Source organism: Terrapene carolina, unplaced genomic scaffold, assembly GCF_002925995.2.
Source record: "Terrapene carolina triunguis isolate 2854851 unplaced genomic scaffold, T_m_triunguis-2.0 Scaffold96, whole genome shotgun sequence".
Classification (NCBI taxonomy): Eukaryota; Metazoa; Chordata; order Testudines; family Emydidae; genus Terrapene; species Terrapene triunguis.
The window spans coordinates 33434971-33450952 of record NW_020664447.1 but is presented as its reverse complement, the minus strand read 5'-3'; the positions used below and the strand labels follow the sequence as shown (position 1 = coordinate 33450952).

At 44.3% G+C, this 15982-nt stretch overlaps 1 protein-coding gene across 2 annotated transcripts in view; it reads right to left on the bottom strand.

Moving 5' to 3' along the window:
- MPP5 (membrane palmitoylated protein 5) overlaps nt 1–15982 on the bottom strand; it is a 129115-nt gene that overhangs the window by 89096 nt on the left and 24037 nt on the right. Inside the window, exon 1 of one of the 2 annotated variants that reach the window (XM_029911514.1) lies at nt 3368–3435. The exons of the other annotated variant lie outside the window; for it this stretch is intronic. The gene's annotated coding sequence lies outside the window, so the exon portion shown is untranslated. Of the gene's footprint in view, nt 1–3367; nt 3436–15982 lie in introns of those variants that run through there. 2 annotated transcript variants of the gene reach the window in all.

Here is a 15982-nt window from a genome sequence, read left to right as displayed (position 1 = left end):
ACCCCAACACTCTGCCCCAGCCCGGAAAAACCCTCCTAGAGCCAGCACCCCATACCCCCTCCTACACCCCAACCACCTGCCCCAGCCCTGACCCCCTCCCAGAGCCCACCCCCTGCACCCCCTCCTGCACCCCAACACTCTGCCCCAGCCTGCACCCAAACTCCCTCCTAGAGCTTGCACCCCACACCACCTCCTGCACCCCAACCCCCTGCCCCAGGCTCAGAGCCCCCTCCCACACTGCAACCCCCTTGGCCCCAGCCCCCCCCCCCCCCCCGAACCCCAGCCTGGTGAAAGTGAGTGAGGGTGGGGGAGAGTGAGCAACGGAGAGGGGGAGGGATGGAATGAGTGGGGCGGGGTAGATCCTGGGTTGCCTTTAGATTCTAAAAGTGATCTTGGGCATAAAAAGGTTGGAAGCCACTGATCTAGGGTGATGGAAAAATGCTTCTGTGGACCTAGCACTGGCTACATCGGGGGTTAGGCTAGCTTAACCACGTTGCTTGGGGCGTGGGTTTTTTTCCCACAGCCCTGAGCAACGGAGCTGGGTTGACCTACACTAAAAAGTTAGACCTGGTCAAGAGAGGACTCACTGATCAGCCAGTATAACAGAGACACTTCCCACTCCAGTTTCCAAAAAAGGAGGAAGAGGAATATTTCCTCAAATTATCAGTAGCCACAGAAGAAGACAGTGATAATAGAAAAATATGGTTTAACCAAGTCTTTTCCCTACACTTTAGCAAGGCTCTTATAGCTTACATACTAATTACATCTCAGTGATTTAAAGTTGAAAGTTTTAAATATTGCTTCATTTTTGTTATAAAAATTTAAGTCCTTGTCTCACAGATCCTACAATGGCTGGAGAACCAGTGAAATGAACATCGCTATAAAGAGCAAAAGGGATTTTTAGCCAGACTGCTTAAAACTTGTTAACAGTATTTAATTTCAATGAATAATTGGGAGAAAAGTAGCATATGTTAATGACTCAACACCACCAAACCTTAAATTAATGAATGAAAACTAATATACAATTTCTGGAACTCTTGACATGTTCCACAGAAAGATGAAAATATTCCCCAATATGTCTTAAAAAAAAAAATCTTTTCCAAGAATAAGTAATGGAAACCCAAAAGACATGCATGTGGGGATACTGAAACTCTGATCCTTGTCCTTTCTGCCTCATGTAAGTATGGTAGAGGTCTTATATGTTCCCCAACAGATTTTCAACATCTCTTTTTAAGAAGGAACTCCATTCACCCATCTAAAACATGCAACAGTCCAACTGGCACTAAAGAAACTTTATTCCAGCAACTTTATAAGCCACAACATAGCTTCCAACTCTTTCCTCTCAAACTGATTGAAAACCTACCTAAAAAATAGTCTTCAATGCCACCTCTCTGGTGGATTCCCGAGACAGCACTGGCCACTCTGATGGACGACTTCTTTTTCGTAGAAGAAAATGTCCATACTTATCTGGCTGAACCCCATTGTTGCTCTTAATGCTGTTGGCCAAACTCTATCCCACCTCCTGGAGGCAGCAGAGGTGAATGGAAATGCTTGCAAACAGTCAGATCTTTCTTCCTAGACCAAACCTAAATGGGTTTATTAGAAGTAACTGCAACTATGGATTTTTAGCCTCTATTCTTGACTACTGCAATTGTCTATATCTAGGAAAGAAACCACATATCCTGAGAAAGCTCCAGTTGGTTCAGAATGCAGCACTCCTCCTGTTCAGCAACACAGGTTACTCAAATACCCCTCTCTTTGGACTCACTCCCCAGTGAGCTCAGAGTCCAGTTTAAGGTTGTTGTCCCAATTGTCAAAGCCTTGTATGGTCCTAACCATCAGAGAGTCTCTTCACAATGATACCAGCTATCTACTTTCCACTACAACAATGTCAACCAATAGTAGGGAGACTTGTGACTGCAAGAGACAGAATCAGGACTACAGAACTCACTGCCAGGGAAAATAAAAATGACTGACTAACCAACTCTCATCACTTTCTGTAAAAGTGCAAAACTCACTTCTTGAGTCAAGTTTTCTCCTCAAGACTACCCCTACTCTAACATATCTAATTAAAAAATATCAACAAATCTGCCTTTTGCCAGAAGGAAGGGAAGAGATTGATAAAAAAGGTACAAGGTACCCAGAAGCCAGTCCTCCTCCTTGAGAGAAAGCTGGTATCATTGATCAAATTCAATGAAGTTGGAACTGAAAGAATGGGAGATAACTATGGCTATGTCTACACTACAGCCGACGTCTGCATACCTTATGTCGCTCAGGAGTGTGAATAAACCACCCCTTTGAGTGACACAACTTACACTGACATAAGTGCTCGTGTGCACAGCTTCTGTCATTTGCAGAGGTGATTTTATTAGGCCGACGGGAGAATTCTTTCCTGTCAGCATAGTGTGTCTTCACCAGACATACTGCCGTCACCTAATTATACCACAGAGACACAACTTGCCCCTCCAGTAAAGCCTCAAACAGATCTGAAGTGCTCTTTTTTGTATTTTTTTCATTACATATAAATGAGACAGGGGAAAATTTCTGGAATTGGTGAATGTAGGATAAATTTGAATTTTAATAGCTCAGTGAAGTAAACAGGATAGATATTTATTCCAAGCAGAGGTAATCATAACAAGTCCAAAAACTGTTTTACTGAGCAACACTTCATACAAGACATATATACACACACATACTTCAAAAGAAATACCTAACGTAGGAATAACTTTGTACAAGTCCCACATGACAGGGATACTAGATGTAAACAAGCTTATTTTCATTAAACAAATGTTTAAATTTCGATGTTTCCTTAAACAGAACAGTTTATTTCTTTGTACAACTTCCACCAATACTTTAAACTCAATCCTACATATTTCAGAGTTAGGAAGGCAGAATTCCCAAAATAAACCTGTTGACATAAATCTAAAACAATGTCACCATAAGGCAACACCCACTTGAGGTAGAAGTGCCTTCATTAATCATCTTTTTAGTTTCATGCCGAAAGAATCAACATAGTACTGTAGAAGTATAAGCCTCATAAGAACACAATGATGCCATCCATTTGAAGATAAACAGCTATTAAATTCAAAAACCTTAGAGCCAGAATTCCTTCAATTAAACTAATCTAATATAAGCTGGGTATTTGGCAGTTGTATGTTGGGTTACTGAGTAATGCCTTCAGTAAATGGGACTTTAACAAGTTTTACTACATTAATCCTTTGAATGAAAAGGGACAAAGAACTCTGGACACGTTTCCTTTTAAAAAAAGGAAATTTTACTTGTCTCTACAGCTCTGGATAGATGTATTTTTATAGACCAAAGCCAAAAGAAAATAAAGAGGGGGGTGGGGGGAGAATTATTTACTTACCTTGTAATCCTGCTTCTTTGAAGGCATCATTTTACTGGATTCTCCCTTCTTGGGTCTCATAACTCCAGCATTAATCATGCAGACTGGTGTGCTTTGCACTAGAATTGAGGCCCAAGAGTGGAAATGTTATGACGGTTCAGTGTTGTCATGCATTATGTTATGGATAGTACTCAAATATTCTATTAAACTGTATCATGCTGTCCCCTGGAAGTTTGATTAGAATATTTACATCCCATGAAGCTACTTCAACGAGCGAAAACTTGTAATATTAACAAAATATGCTGTGGCTCTACACATTTGTCATCCTGGTAGATATTGCTGTGGACACAGCAAAGGGTCCAAATATTGTCTAATAATTTTAATGAAAAGAAAGCCCCATGAGCTCCAACAGAACATGCAAATTATTGTTGCAAGAGTATACTTAACAGTTTAACTTGTTGGTTTGGTTGTGATTTAAAGCACAGTTTATATTTAAGGTAGTGCTGAACTTTATAACAAACCCTCCAATTTAAAGAATATTAGGCTTATATAAACAGAATTCTACTCAGGCAGATTTTAGGCCATGCTAACAGAGTTTTTCCCTGCCCTGGCAACCAATCCAGATCAAAGATTTTTCATACCCAGTCCCTTATGCAAGCAGGCAAAGTGTTCCCCAATTGACAGAATCCAGAGCTGAGGGAAAAAAACACTGGTTAACCTGCCACTGAAAGCCATAAAGGCTCAGCAGAGGGCAGAAAAATGGGGACTGGGGACATCATTTGGAGAAAAGCTTGTCAGGACCTCTGGACTGAGCAGGTACCTCCTTCCCGCAGGAAGCAGCCTTAAGGATGTGGAGAGAGGACATTTCAATATGCTCTACTTGAAGGCTGAGATGTAAGACTGAGATGAGAAGACATGTGTAGAGAAAGAACCAGGTGGCCACCTAGCAGAACATCAATAGCGAGATTTCCACACACTGCCCAGGAGGTTGTCACTGCTCTAGTGGTGTGAGCATAGAGATTTTCAAGGCACAGGATTCAACTTAGTAGCAATGCTGGATGCAAACTGCAATCCAGAAGGGAAGGACTTATCTAGAAGCCTTTGCCTCTTTGCAAAAGCCCTCAAAAAGGGACCGTGATTTTATAAAGATACCTGCCGGGGATAAGTATTTGTTAAGGGCTCATCAGATGTCAAGGGAATGCCATCTAATTTCTATTTTGGCTTCAGGATCAGAGCAATAGTGGGGAAAGAACGGTTACTTTTTTCAGAATCACAGGGTTAGAAGGGACCATAAAGGTCATGTAGGCTAAACCCCCTGCCAAGATGCAGGATTTTTTGTTTCTAACCCATCCAAGACAGATGGCTATCCAGCCTCCTTTTGAAAGCCTCCAGTGAAGGAGCTTCCACAACCTCCCTAGGCAGTCTGTTCCACTGTTCTTACAGTTAGGAAGTTTTTCCTGAGATTTAATCTAAATCTGCTATGCTGTAGTTTGAACCCATTACCTCTTGTCCTGCCCTCTGTGGCAAGAGAGAACAACTTTTCTCCAACTTTTTTATGGCAGACTTTCAATTATTTGAAGACCACTATCATGTCCCCCCTTAAGCGCCTCTTTTCTAAACTAAACATACCCAGTTCCTTCAGCTTTTGCTCATATAGCTTGCATTCCATCCCTCTGATCATTTTTCTTGCTCACCCCTGGATCCTGTCCAGTTTCTCTACATCCTTTCTATACATTGGTGACCCAAACTGGACATAGTACTCCAGCTGAGCCCTAACCAGCGCCGAGTAACCATCACCTGACCAAGAACAGATTCTTGTGGAACCTCGCTTGATACCTCCCCTCCAATCTGACATTTCATTAATAATTACTCTTTGTTTGTGGTTGTTTAACCAATTATGTATCCACTTAATGGTAGTTCTGTTGAGTCTGCATTTCTCCAGGTTACTCATCAAAATGTCATGTGGGACTGTGTCAAAAGCCTTGCTGAAGTCCAGGTATATTATGTCCACTGCATTCCTCTGATCCACCAAACCAGTTACCCTGTCAAAGAAGGAAAGCAAGCTGGCTTGGCATGGATTTGTTTTTGGTAAACCCATGCTGGCTGCTAGTGATTACCCCTTCATGTTCCAGGTATTTGCAAATTGAACGTTTTATACATTGCTCTAGTAGTTTTTCAAGTATCGAAGTCAGGCTGACTGGTCTATAGTTCCCCAGCTCCTTCTTTCCCCCCCTTTAAAGATGGGCACTACGTTAGCCCTTCTCCAGTCTTCCAGGACCACTCTGGTCATCTGTTAATTTGCAAATATGTCCAGTGGCTTTGAGATTTTTTCAGTTAATTCCTTCAGTAAACTCAGGTAAATAGCATCAGACCCCGCTGTTTTGAATTCAAATTGGTCAGAAGACCTCTGACATTTTCTTATCCCAATCTGCATCCCTTCCCCTTTATTGTCTATGGTAACCTCACTAGTTGTCCCATCACACTTTTTTTTTGAGAGAGAGAGAGAGAGAGAGAGAAGACTGAAGCAAAGTAGGCATTGATCAGTGGACCCACACTGTCTTTGATCTTCCTTTTTTGTCTGACATATTTGAAGAACCCCTTCTTGTTGTCTCTAATATTCCTTGCCAGCTGTAACTCATTCCTTGCCTTGGCTTTCCTGATTTTGTCCCTACATGCTCACGCTATTCCCATGTATACATCCTTGACCATATGCCCCTCCTTTCATTTCCTGGATGTATCCCTTTTGGGTTTTAGATAGCTAAAAAGCTCCTTATGCAGCCACACTGGCCTCCTGTGGCTCTTCTGATCTTCCCTCTGCGATGGAATATCTTTATTTTGAGCCTCTAGTATCACATCTTTTAGAAAATGCCAGCCCCTTTCGATGCCTTTTCTTCCTAATTGGTCTTTCCATGGGACCTTGCCTACTATTTCTCTGAGTTAGTTGAAACCTTCCTTTCTGACGTCCAGTGTCCTTGTTTTGGTATTCTCATGTCTTCCTTTCCACAGGATCTTGAATTCTATCAGATTATGATCCCTGTCTCCCAAGTTCTGACCACCTTCGTATTTGCCACTAATTCATCCCTGTTGGTCAAAACCAGATCCAAAATTGGTGACCCCATAGTTGTTTCCTCAACTTTTTGATTCAGAAAGTTGTCCCCTAGACACGCTAAGAATTTGCAGGACATATTATGTTTTGCTGTAAGAGTCTTCCAACAGATATCAGGGAAGCTAAAATCCCCCAATAGTACTAGCTCATGTGTGTTAGCTAATCTTGTTACCTGCTTGTAGAATGATTCATTCACTTCCTCTTCCTGATTTGGTGGTCTATAATAGACCCACACAATAACATCGCTACTGTTCCCTTTTTATCCTCACCCAGAGACTCTCAACAGGTCTGTCGCTCACTTCCTCTTGGTCTGCAGAGCAAGCATATACATCCTTGATGTACAGCACAATACCTCCTCCCTTTTTCCCCATACCTTTTTTGGAATAAGCTATGTCCCTCAACACTGGTACTTCAATCATGGGAGTTGTCCCACCAACTTTCTGTAATGTCAATTAAGTCATAATTTTCTTCATATACCATGACTTCCAGTTCATCCTGCTTGTTCCCCATACTCATCGCATTTGTGTACAGGCATTGATGATATTTTGGCAGTCTGCCCTGTTGCTTTTCTTCTTGCCTTTCTAATAAAAGGTGTGATTTCTAGTTCCTTCTCCAGAAATTAGCCTCTTCTCCTTGTCTTCAAGCCTAGATGTGCACAGGCCAGATTTGTCTCACCATCCCCCATAGGACCTAGTTTAAAGCTCTCCTTATCAGGTTAGCTAGATGATGACCAAAGATGATCTTCCCAGTATTTGATAGATGGAGCCCATCCCAGCACAGTAATCCTCTTTCCTGGAACATCAGTTTGTTGTCAAAGAAGCCAAAGCCCTCTCGCTGACACCACCTGCATAGCCACGTGTAACGGGGCGGCGACTCACCCCTGCGGCACCTCCTGTCGGTCCTCCTGGGAATTAGCTCTTTGCCCAGGAGCGCCCTCTGCAGGCGGGTGTCCCACTTTCCGCTGGGTCCCGAGTCCCTCTTGGACCCTGGTGCCCCTTTCAGACCGGGGTGCTGCCCCCTGAAGTACCCCGCAGTCTCACTGGGTCTCCCCTCCCCGGGGAACCCCCACCCCCCTATCCCCACCTCTTCTCAGCCGTAGGCTACTGCCAGTCACCAACCAGCCCCCGCTCCCTGGGGCAGACTGCAGTATAAGTCACTCATCACAGGCAAGGAGGGGTTTGGACCTGCTGCCTCGGCCTAGCCTTGGGCTGTCTCCTGCAACCCCAGTACCTATTTGGCCTTATACTAGGCAGCAGGCTGGGGGTTTCCAGGCCGGAGCTCCCCAGGCCTTCCCCCAGCCCTGCTCCAGCTCAGGTACCTTATCTAGCTCCCCAGCAGCCAGGCCCGTCTCCCTTTACAGCCAGAGAGAGACTGCATCTGCTCCTGGCTTCACTGGCCTTTATAGGGCCAGCTAGACCCTAATTGGGGTGTGGCCCCCAGCTGAGGCTGCTTCTCCCAATCAGCTCAGCTTTTCCCCTCCCACAGCCCTCTCCCAGGGCTATTTTTAACCCTTTCAGGCCAGGAGCGGGTGACCACCACTCTACACCACGCATTTACTTCAATGATTCGATGGTCTCTGTCCGGGCCTTTTCCTTCAACAGGGAGGATGGACGAGACCACCACTTGTGCCCCAAACTTTATCCTTCCCAGAGCCACGCAGTCTGTACTGATCTGCTCGAAGTCATTCAGTCATTACAGTAACTGTAGTTGAGTTGTCTGCACATGTGGTTCCCACTCAGAGTGTGTGCAGCAGTTCAAAATGTTTTCACTAGCAGTTTCCAATAGGGGTCACATATGTGCTCCTCATGTCCTCATTCTCTCCTCCCTCCACCCCAAGGGCATACAGAGCACAGTGATCCCAACAGCCATTAAGTTCCTTCAACGATTAGAACCTCATATATAGAGCTCCAAGCTGTGGGGAGGAAGGGCTGGTCCTAGGATCCACACATGCAGAAATCTTTAAGGTCTAGTTACTGTAAAATAAATAATTGTTCTGTTTCAAGTGCTGCACATGTGGACTCCATTCTTGGTGATTAGCTAGTAGTCATCTTCAATACAGGTGGAAACTAGGAGTTGTTTGAAAAGAGACTGTAGAACTGCTCTCCAAAATGGGTGTCTTAACACTAAACAGTCACTAGAGAATAATGTTTTGTAAACAGGAAGACCATAAATTGCCACCCTACCCAAACATGCTGTCAATGTCACCAATTGTCTACTCTAGACACAAGTAAACATATGGCCCCTGTCTGCACAGATAAGTCATTACTACTGATAGTTCATTACCCTCAACTTGCAGGGTGATTTCTAAATACAGAATCTAAAGCAGGAATAATTGAAGCAAGAGCTACCATACAAATATTGGTGCATCAAGTGAATGTGTTTAGATTCCTGAGCTCTAGGATCAGATGTCAATCTCCCTTCTTCAGTATAAGAAAGTAAGGGAAACAGAAACCCTTTCCTATAAATTCTTGGGCAAATCAGTTCTCTTGCTCCTAGATCAACAAAATCGTCTATCTCTTGACATATTGCATTCTCATGAGAGTGGTCCCTGAAGAGAGACTGGGACTGGAAATGGGTGGGAAGCAAAGTCTGAAATTGAAGGACATAACCATCTTCAATAACTTGAAGGACTGACTGATCTGTGGTGATTGCCATCCAAGCTTCCTGGGGTGGGCAGGGGGAAAGAGTTCAGAACAAAGGAAAGAAGGAAAATGGTATAGATCCTTGTAGATTAGTCCAAGATGCTTGACTGTCACATCAAATTTGATGCCTCTGTGTCTGTCCCAGTGCAAGGTCACTGAAGAGGATGATCGGGCTAATCTCCTCTTTTGATATCCCAATCTCTCTATTGATAAAAATGGAGAAGGAGTAGTGTTCTTATATGCAGTAGGAGATTTACAACAAAACTGCTTCCTCTTGAAAGCAGAAGTGTGTAAACCTTTCTTGGGTCCTTTAAAGAATGGAGGTTCGTTCATTTTAGCACTAAATAAACTCAGCCCAAACTGCAAATCTTCAGTAGTTGTCTGCACTTCTTTTGGCAACCTTCATGCATACAACCATGATGCACATCTCATAACACTAGCTGTAGCCATCAAACGGACAACCATATCAGCTGCATCTAGTGCAGCGTGAAACAAGGTTTTAGCAATTTAGCAGATCTTCCTTACAGATTCATTTAAACTCATCTCTAAGTTCTAAAAAAGTAACTTTTTTTTTTTTAAAGTCAGATGATATATTCCACGGATGGTAATCATATTTAGATAGCATGGCTTGATAGTTAGCTATACTCATACAAAGACTGGAAGGGAAAATTATTCCTCAGCCTAAGAGTTCTAATCTCTTTGGGAGTGGACTTTCCTATTTGTTTTGATTTTTCATTTGCAGCAGTAACAAGCAACCATGATGGAGTTGGATGAGTATAAAAATACTCAAAGCCTTTTGACAGTACCTGATATCCATGATCAGCACATTTTGAAGTTGATGAAATCAAAGCTGGAATTGCCCAAAGATCCTTTGACGGATCTAAAATTCCCACATTAATAGGTAGAGCAATTCTATTTTGAGAAGCTGAATGGAGAATATCAAACAGCTATTTACTTTCCCGTGTACAACTGCTAAAGGCGCTTCCAGAATCTGCCCCATGTGTTTCAATAGTGCCTGAAGGATTTAAAATCATCCATTGATGCAGGCATAGGAAATGACATCCTCAATAGGAGAGGAAGGTGGAAGATCAGATAAATCTTCTTGATGAACCATTATCACTTCATCACTTAAGTCCTGATGATGTTCTTTTTCCCCATCCCTAACAGGAGAACAATGAGACATCTGAAAACCTGGCCCTCGTGATTTACAAGGGTTCCCCATGTATTGTGGGGGAGACTTGTCCTGGAAATTGCAGGTACTCAGGCCATGGATGAAGCTTGCAACCCAAAGAGATAAGATATATTTGTCCAATTTGGCAGAAACCAAGTAGAATAAATAGTTTCCTTAAAGTTCTCTTTTGTATTTTCTTTCCTTTTTGTTGACTTGTTCGCCTCTTAGATGTAGAGCTCCTGACAGAGTCTGATGAGAAGCCAGAGTCAGAAAAGGAATACCCCTATGTAGATCATGAAATCACTGGTAATTTTTAAACTTGAGAAGGGCTTTTATTCCCAACTCCACTGTCCTGTTGACTTATAGAGATTTATCACATGTAACCAAGCACCTTCTCAAGGAGATTTTGATGGGAATGAAATGGGAGAAGATTGCAATAACTGAGACAAGCTCTGGAGTTATTCTAAGGTCCATGGAAGACATAAATGAGCCTTTCTGAATCAAGATATTCCCCTCACCGCCCTCCACCCCTCCCCCGAGAACACCTGTATTGGGGGATCCATAGTTTTCTGTAATTTCTGAAGGTGCGGCAGAAGCTGAGAATGCTGATGCCGACAAAGGTTTTTTCAACTGAGGCAATGCCAGCAAAGGCAGAGCTGACAGACAGACTGTGATTGATGTGCCAGTGTCATGGAACAAAACAACACTCACAAGAGACTCGGGGTCACCTGAGGCAGCATCAGGCTTTATTCTGAGAACACAGGATCGCACCTAGCAGATAAGGAGCCAAAAAGCCATTGTGTTGAGCAGATACTTAGGGGTGCTCACTGAGTTCTTATATAGTTGGTGTGGGTGGCCTCTGGCAGATAACGACCAATAGGGGATGAGCTATACTAATTCAATTACAAGCCCCACACAGGGTGCACAAGAGGGTTTTTTTTGTTTTGTTTTTTTTAAAACAGACAGTGCAAATGGTTACCGCACCACAGACTTCACACAGTGATCCCTCCACTCTCTATGTTGATGCTGCACTGAAGGCTCTGGGACTGAGTTCTTCCGTATTGACTTCAGTGAGTGCTCCGAGGAAGCTCTTGGCACCGGAGATAGTGAACAGTGCTGGTTAGTGGACTTAAAGTCCAACTCTCCCACTGCTTGGACAGTAAGGGTTCCTGACTGCTCCAAAAGCATTTGACTCTCCTTTAGATCTTTTTTATACCTCTTGGGCTCAGAGTCACACCTTTAGTGACTGAAGCACTGGCAGAGAGGTTGCATCGAAGCAGTTCAGGAGTTTTGCTTTACTGCATGATCTGATACAGTTCTTGAAGATTTCTCAAGGCTGAAGCTTCTTCTCATGGACTGCCTTTCCTTTTGTGTGTGCTTTTTAAAAGACTGTTTTTTAAAAGACTTACAAACCACATACTAAGCCATAATGTGCTCTTCACTGAGGCAGTAACTTTTTTTCCCATGAGAGTTTGTTAGTGGAATAGCTTCCCTACAAGAGGAGCATAATTTAAAGCCTGGAGATCTCAGCTCTGCCATAGCATATACCATGGCTCTAGTACACTAAGAAACAGAAGACTATGACCACACACACACACACATTCTCTCTCTCTCTCTCTCAAGGAAACAGTAACAACTAAAAAAAAGTTACAGTTACTAAAAATTAAAGTACTATTCTTAGGGCCTGTAGAGGAGCGGACTCACCCCTGCGGTGCCTCCTGCTGGTAGTCTCCGGCAATTAGCTCTTCCAGCATCCTGGAGTGCCCTCTTCAGGCCGGTGGGGCAGACTGCAGTATAGGCCACTCATCACAGGCAAGGTTGGGTTTGGGCCTGCTGCCTTGGCCTACACCTGGGCTGCCCTCTGCAACCCCCAGTACTCCTTGGCCTCCTACTAGGCCGCAGCCTGGGGCTTTCCAGGCTGGAGCTCCCCAGCTCCTCAGCCTGTCCCCAGCCCTGCTCCACTCAGGTACTCTGTCTTTAGCTCGCTGCAGCCAGGCCCTTCTCCCTCTGAAGGCAGAGAGAGACTTCTGAGCACCTGGCTCCCAGCCTCTTTATACAGGCCAGCTGAGGCCTGATTGGGGTGTGGCCCCAGCTGCAGCCACTTCCCCCAATCAGCCAGGGTTTTACCTGGCCCAGCCCCAGCCCTCTGCAGGGCTTTTCCAACCCCTCCAGGGCCGGAGCAGGTGTTCACCCCGCTACAGGGCCCTACCAAATTCACGGTCCATTTCAATCATTGCATAGTCATAGAATTTTTTTAAATCATAACATTTCATGATTTCAGCTATTTAAATTTGAAATTTCATGGTCTTGTAATTGTTGGGGTCATGACCCAAAAAGGAGTTGTGGGGGTGTCACAAGGTTATGGTGGGGGGTTGCTGTACTGCTACTCTTACTTCTAAACTGCTGCTGGCGGCAGCACTGCCTTCAGAGCTGGGCAGCTGAAGAGCTGCAGGCGGCTGCTGGCCAGGATCCCAGCTCTGAACGCAGAGCCTCCGTCAGCAGCAGCACCGAAGTAAGGATGGCATGGTATGGTATTGCCACCCTAACTTCTGCACTGCTGCCTGCAGAGCAGGGCCCTCAGTCAGCAGCTGCCACTCTCCGGCCACCCAGCTCTGAAGGCAGCAGCGAATAAGGGTGGCAATACCCCGACGCCCCTAAAATAACCTTGCGACCCCCATGCAACTCCCTTTTGGGTCTGGACCCCCAATTTGAGAAACACTGGTCTCCCCCCATGAAATCTGTATAGTATGGGGTAAAAGCAGACAAAAGACCAGATTTCACAATCCGTGATGCGTTTTTCATGGCCGTGAATTTGGTAGGGCCCTAACTACTAAGTAAGGGACAGGAATGATGTTCCTATGTTTCGTCTAGGATGCTCTGAAAAAACTGAGTGGCAGTTGGTGTTGCCTCACTTTTTATGCCCCTGCAGGGGAGGAGGGAGGAACATGCATTACCCCTACTGGACACTGCCAGTGAAAACATTCTGAACTGCTGCGATGGGGCGCCCACACAATACGAGTGGTGTCTACCTATGCAGCTAAGAGGAGGAATTTCCTGGTTAGGGTAGAAGGAAATTATTGAAAATGAGGTGGAAAGGGTCCCATCATATCACCAAGTTCCAACCTTTCAGAATGATATGATTTGCCATTTTCCCCATTGACCTGGAAGGCAAAGAAGGAGCTTTAAAAAAAGGTTTTGCAGAGAGAAAATTCAAGATGACAGAAGAATAAAGATTTGAAAGTAGGCTGCAGTAGGCAGTTACCCTTGTGGGGAAAGGGATCCCATTGGGAAACCTCCCACCCAGACCTTCCTGAGAGTCAACATCCGAACTCGAGGCACGCTAGCTGAAATCTAAGAGGTAAAGACCATTCAGACCCTATAGTAAGTCTAAGAAATCATCTCCTTTTAAGTAAAAAAAAAAAAAAAAAAAAAAGGGACAAGAGGGTGAGTCACGCTCTGAGATTGAGGGTGTCAGAATAAAGAACAAGATCTTGGGCCAGGATGTCCCTTCTTTCCAATACAGGGAGATTCAGTCCCCAGAGGAAAGAGGGCTGCAAATTAATTTGGAGGGGGACAATAAAGAGGCGTCAGCCTCTCTCCATCTTTTCCAGTACTTTCCAGATTACAGGGAGGGGAGACATAGGCTCTTCCCCCTCCATATATTTCTCACATAGGGGAAGTATCCTGAGCCCAAAGCTTGTGAAATCTGATACAGCATCTGGGTAATTTGAAGTTGCTGAGGAGAACTGCTTGATTGTTAGCAGCTGAGTCCTGGCAATTATCTGGGGGAACACTTCTTTTTACAGGGTCTATTCCCAGTGACCAAGGAGAAGGCAGCTCAGCCCACCTAGCAATTGAGGTGGTCTGGGACGAGAAGGGCTTTGATAGTCCTCAGATTTCCCCCCCATCCATCGAAGAAGGTGGGATTTCTCACAAGACAGGTTTGCTTATACCCCCTCTTGATAGATGGACCACACAATACCACCATTGTGTTGTAAAGCCTGATTAGAACACTGTGGAAGAGTGAAGGCATTATGAAGTGGAAGGAGAGACAAACTGCCCTTAGTTCTAAGATGCTGGCATGCAGTTTGCATTCACACTGTGATCAGTGCCCCATAAACTAATTCCATAGCAGAATGGGGCTCCCTCCTGAGAAGGCTGGCATCTGTGGCCACCTGAATCCTACGACACACTTGAAAAGGGGAACCTTATTAGATAGTTGGTGTTTTCCAACCACAAATGCAGTGATTCTTGACATTTTGGGGAAGCAATCAGCCATTCAGCTCCTTTCACAGAGTGGAGAGATATTCTTGGGTACTATTGAAGGCCCTGGATATGAAACTGCACCCACAGGACCAAATCCTGGAAGAACACCAGGAGCCTGCAGGAATAGCATGCTGTTAATACAGACATACAACTTGCCTTGAAATTCCCCAAAGATTCCAGTTTCAGGATCCTGCTGGGAAAAGGGAAATCTTCCTTCTGTGTTGTTGACAGTTGCATCAAGGAGGGAAGACTGATTTTTATCCAAGTTTACTACCAGGCTCAAGTCTCTGATCAGTTGCAGAAATTCCATCAACCACTGTAGATACCGTCTGGCTAGTGCTGACTTAGACCAGCCAGTTACTAAGGCACTACACAGACCTTCTTTTCTAAAGCTGTTACGATGATTACATATTGATGAATGTCCAAGGAACCAACACCACATAGGGAACTGACCTGGAAGTGTCTGAAAATCTCAGGAATCATATGTATGTGGTAGAAGTGGTTGTCAAGGTAAGCATTCTTATATCAACTCACAAAGGGATGTGACCTCCTTGCAGATTGATTCCCACCTGGATCAATCTCTGCCTAGTCCTTTAAGGGGGTCTGGCTGAATATTCAGTTTCTGTCACTGAAGCTTTTGGCACCCATGCGATTGCTGGCTATGTAGTGACATTCCTTGGTACACACTTTGGAATTTGTGGGTCTGCCATTCTAATAATGTCCATATCTAGAAAGATGCTGAAACCGAATGAGTGCTGATAGAGGTGGTTGCTGGGATTGGCTTCAAATATCCTGAACAATGCAGTATGCAGACCCAAGTCCAACCAACCGTATCAGACTCCCTAGAGCCATCCCAAAATGTGGCCTTTGTTTGTAGTGTAGTGTGGGAAAACTTGACTATCCAGAGAACAAAGAAAGCTGGCCTATGGAATTGAGAGATACTTTTGGCGGATTCCCAGAGCACGAGTCCAGTGGGACTGCATCTACAGTGCGAAGCAATAGGGCTTGAACCCTGAGTTCCAGCTTGACACAGGCTCAGTCCCTTCACCTCTCCCGTGGGGTCCTGGGACCCTGGGTCCACGCCATTTGTGTGTAGATGGGGGGAGGAGGGGGTTACACTTGAGCCTGAGTTCAAACCCTGGGCTTACCTGGGCTTTACATTAGAGTAAATTTTTGTTCAAATGCAATGTTTTAAGATACAAGTTCAAAAAACTCCAAAATTATGTTGTCACAAGTAAAATATTTTCAAATTATATCTTCCTCCAAATTGGTAAAATACTTAATTTTCTTAACCCTGAAGTGTTTTCTTCAAGTTTCAATCCAAATGAATTTCCACAGTACATTATAAAACTCTTAATAGTAGTTAAGGGAGTACACTCAAGCATAATTGCATTTGCTATGTACTTTACTTGGTTGATATATTGCAATTAACTTATTAATTCTTTCTATGG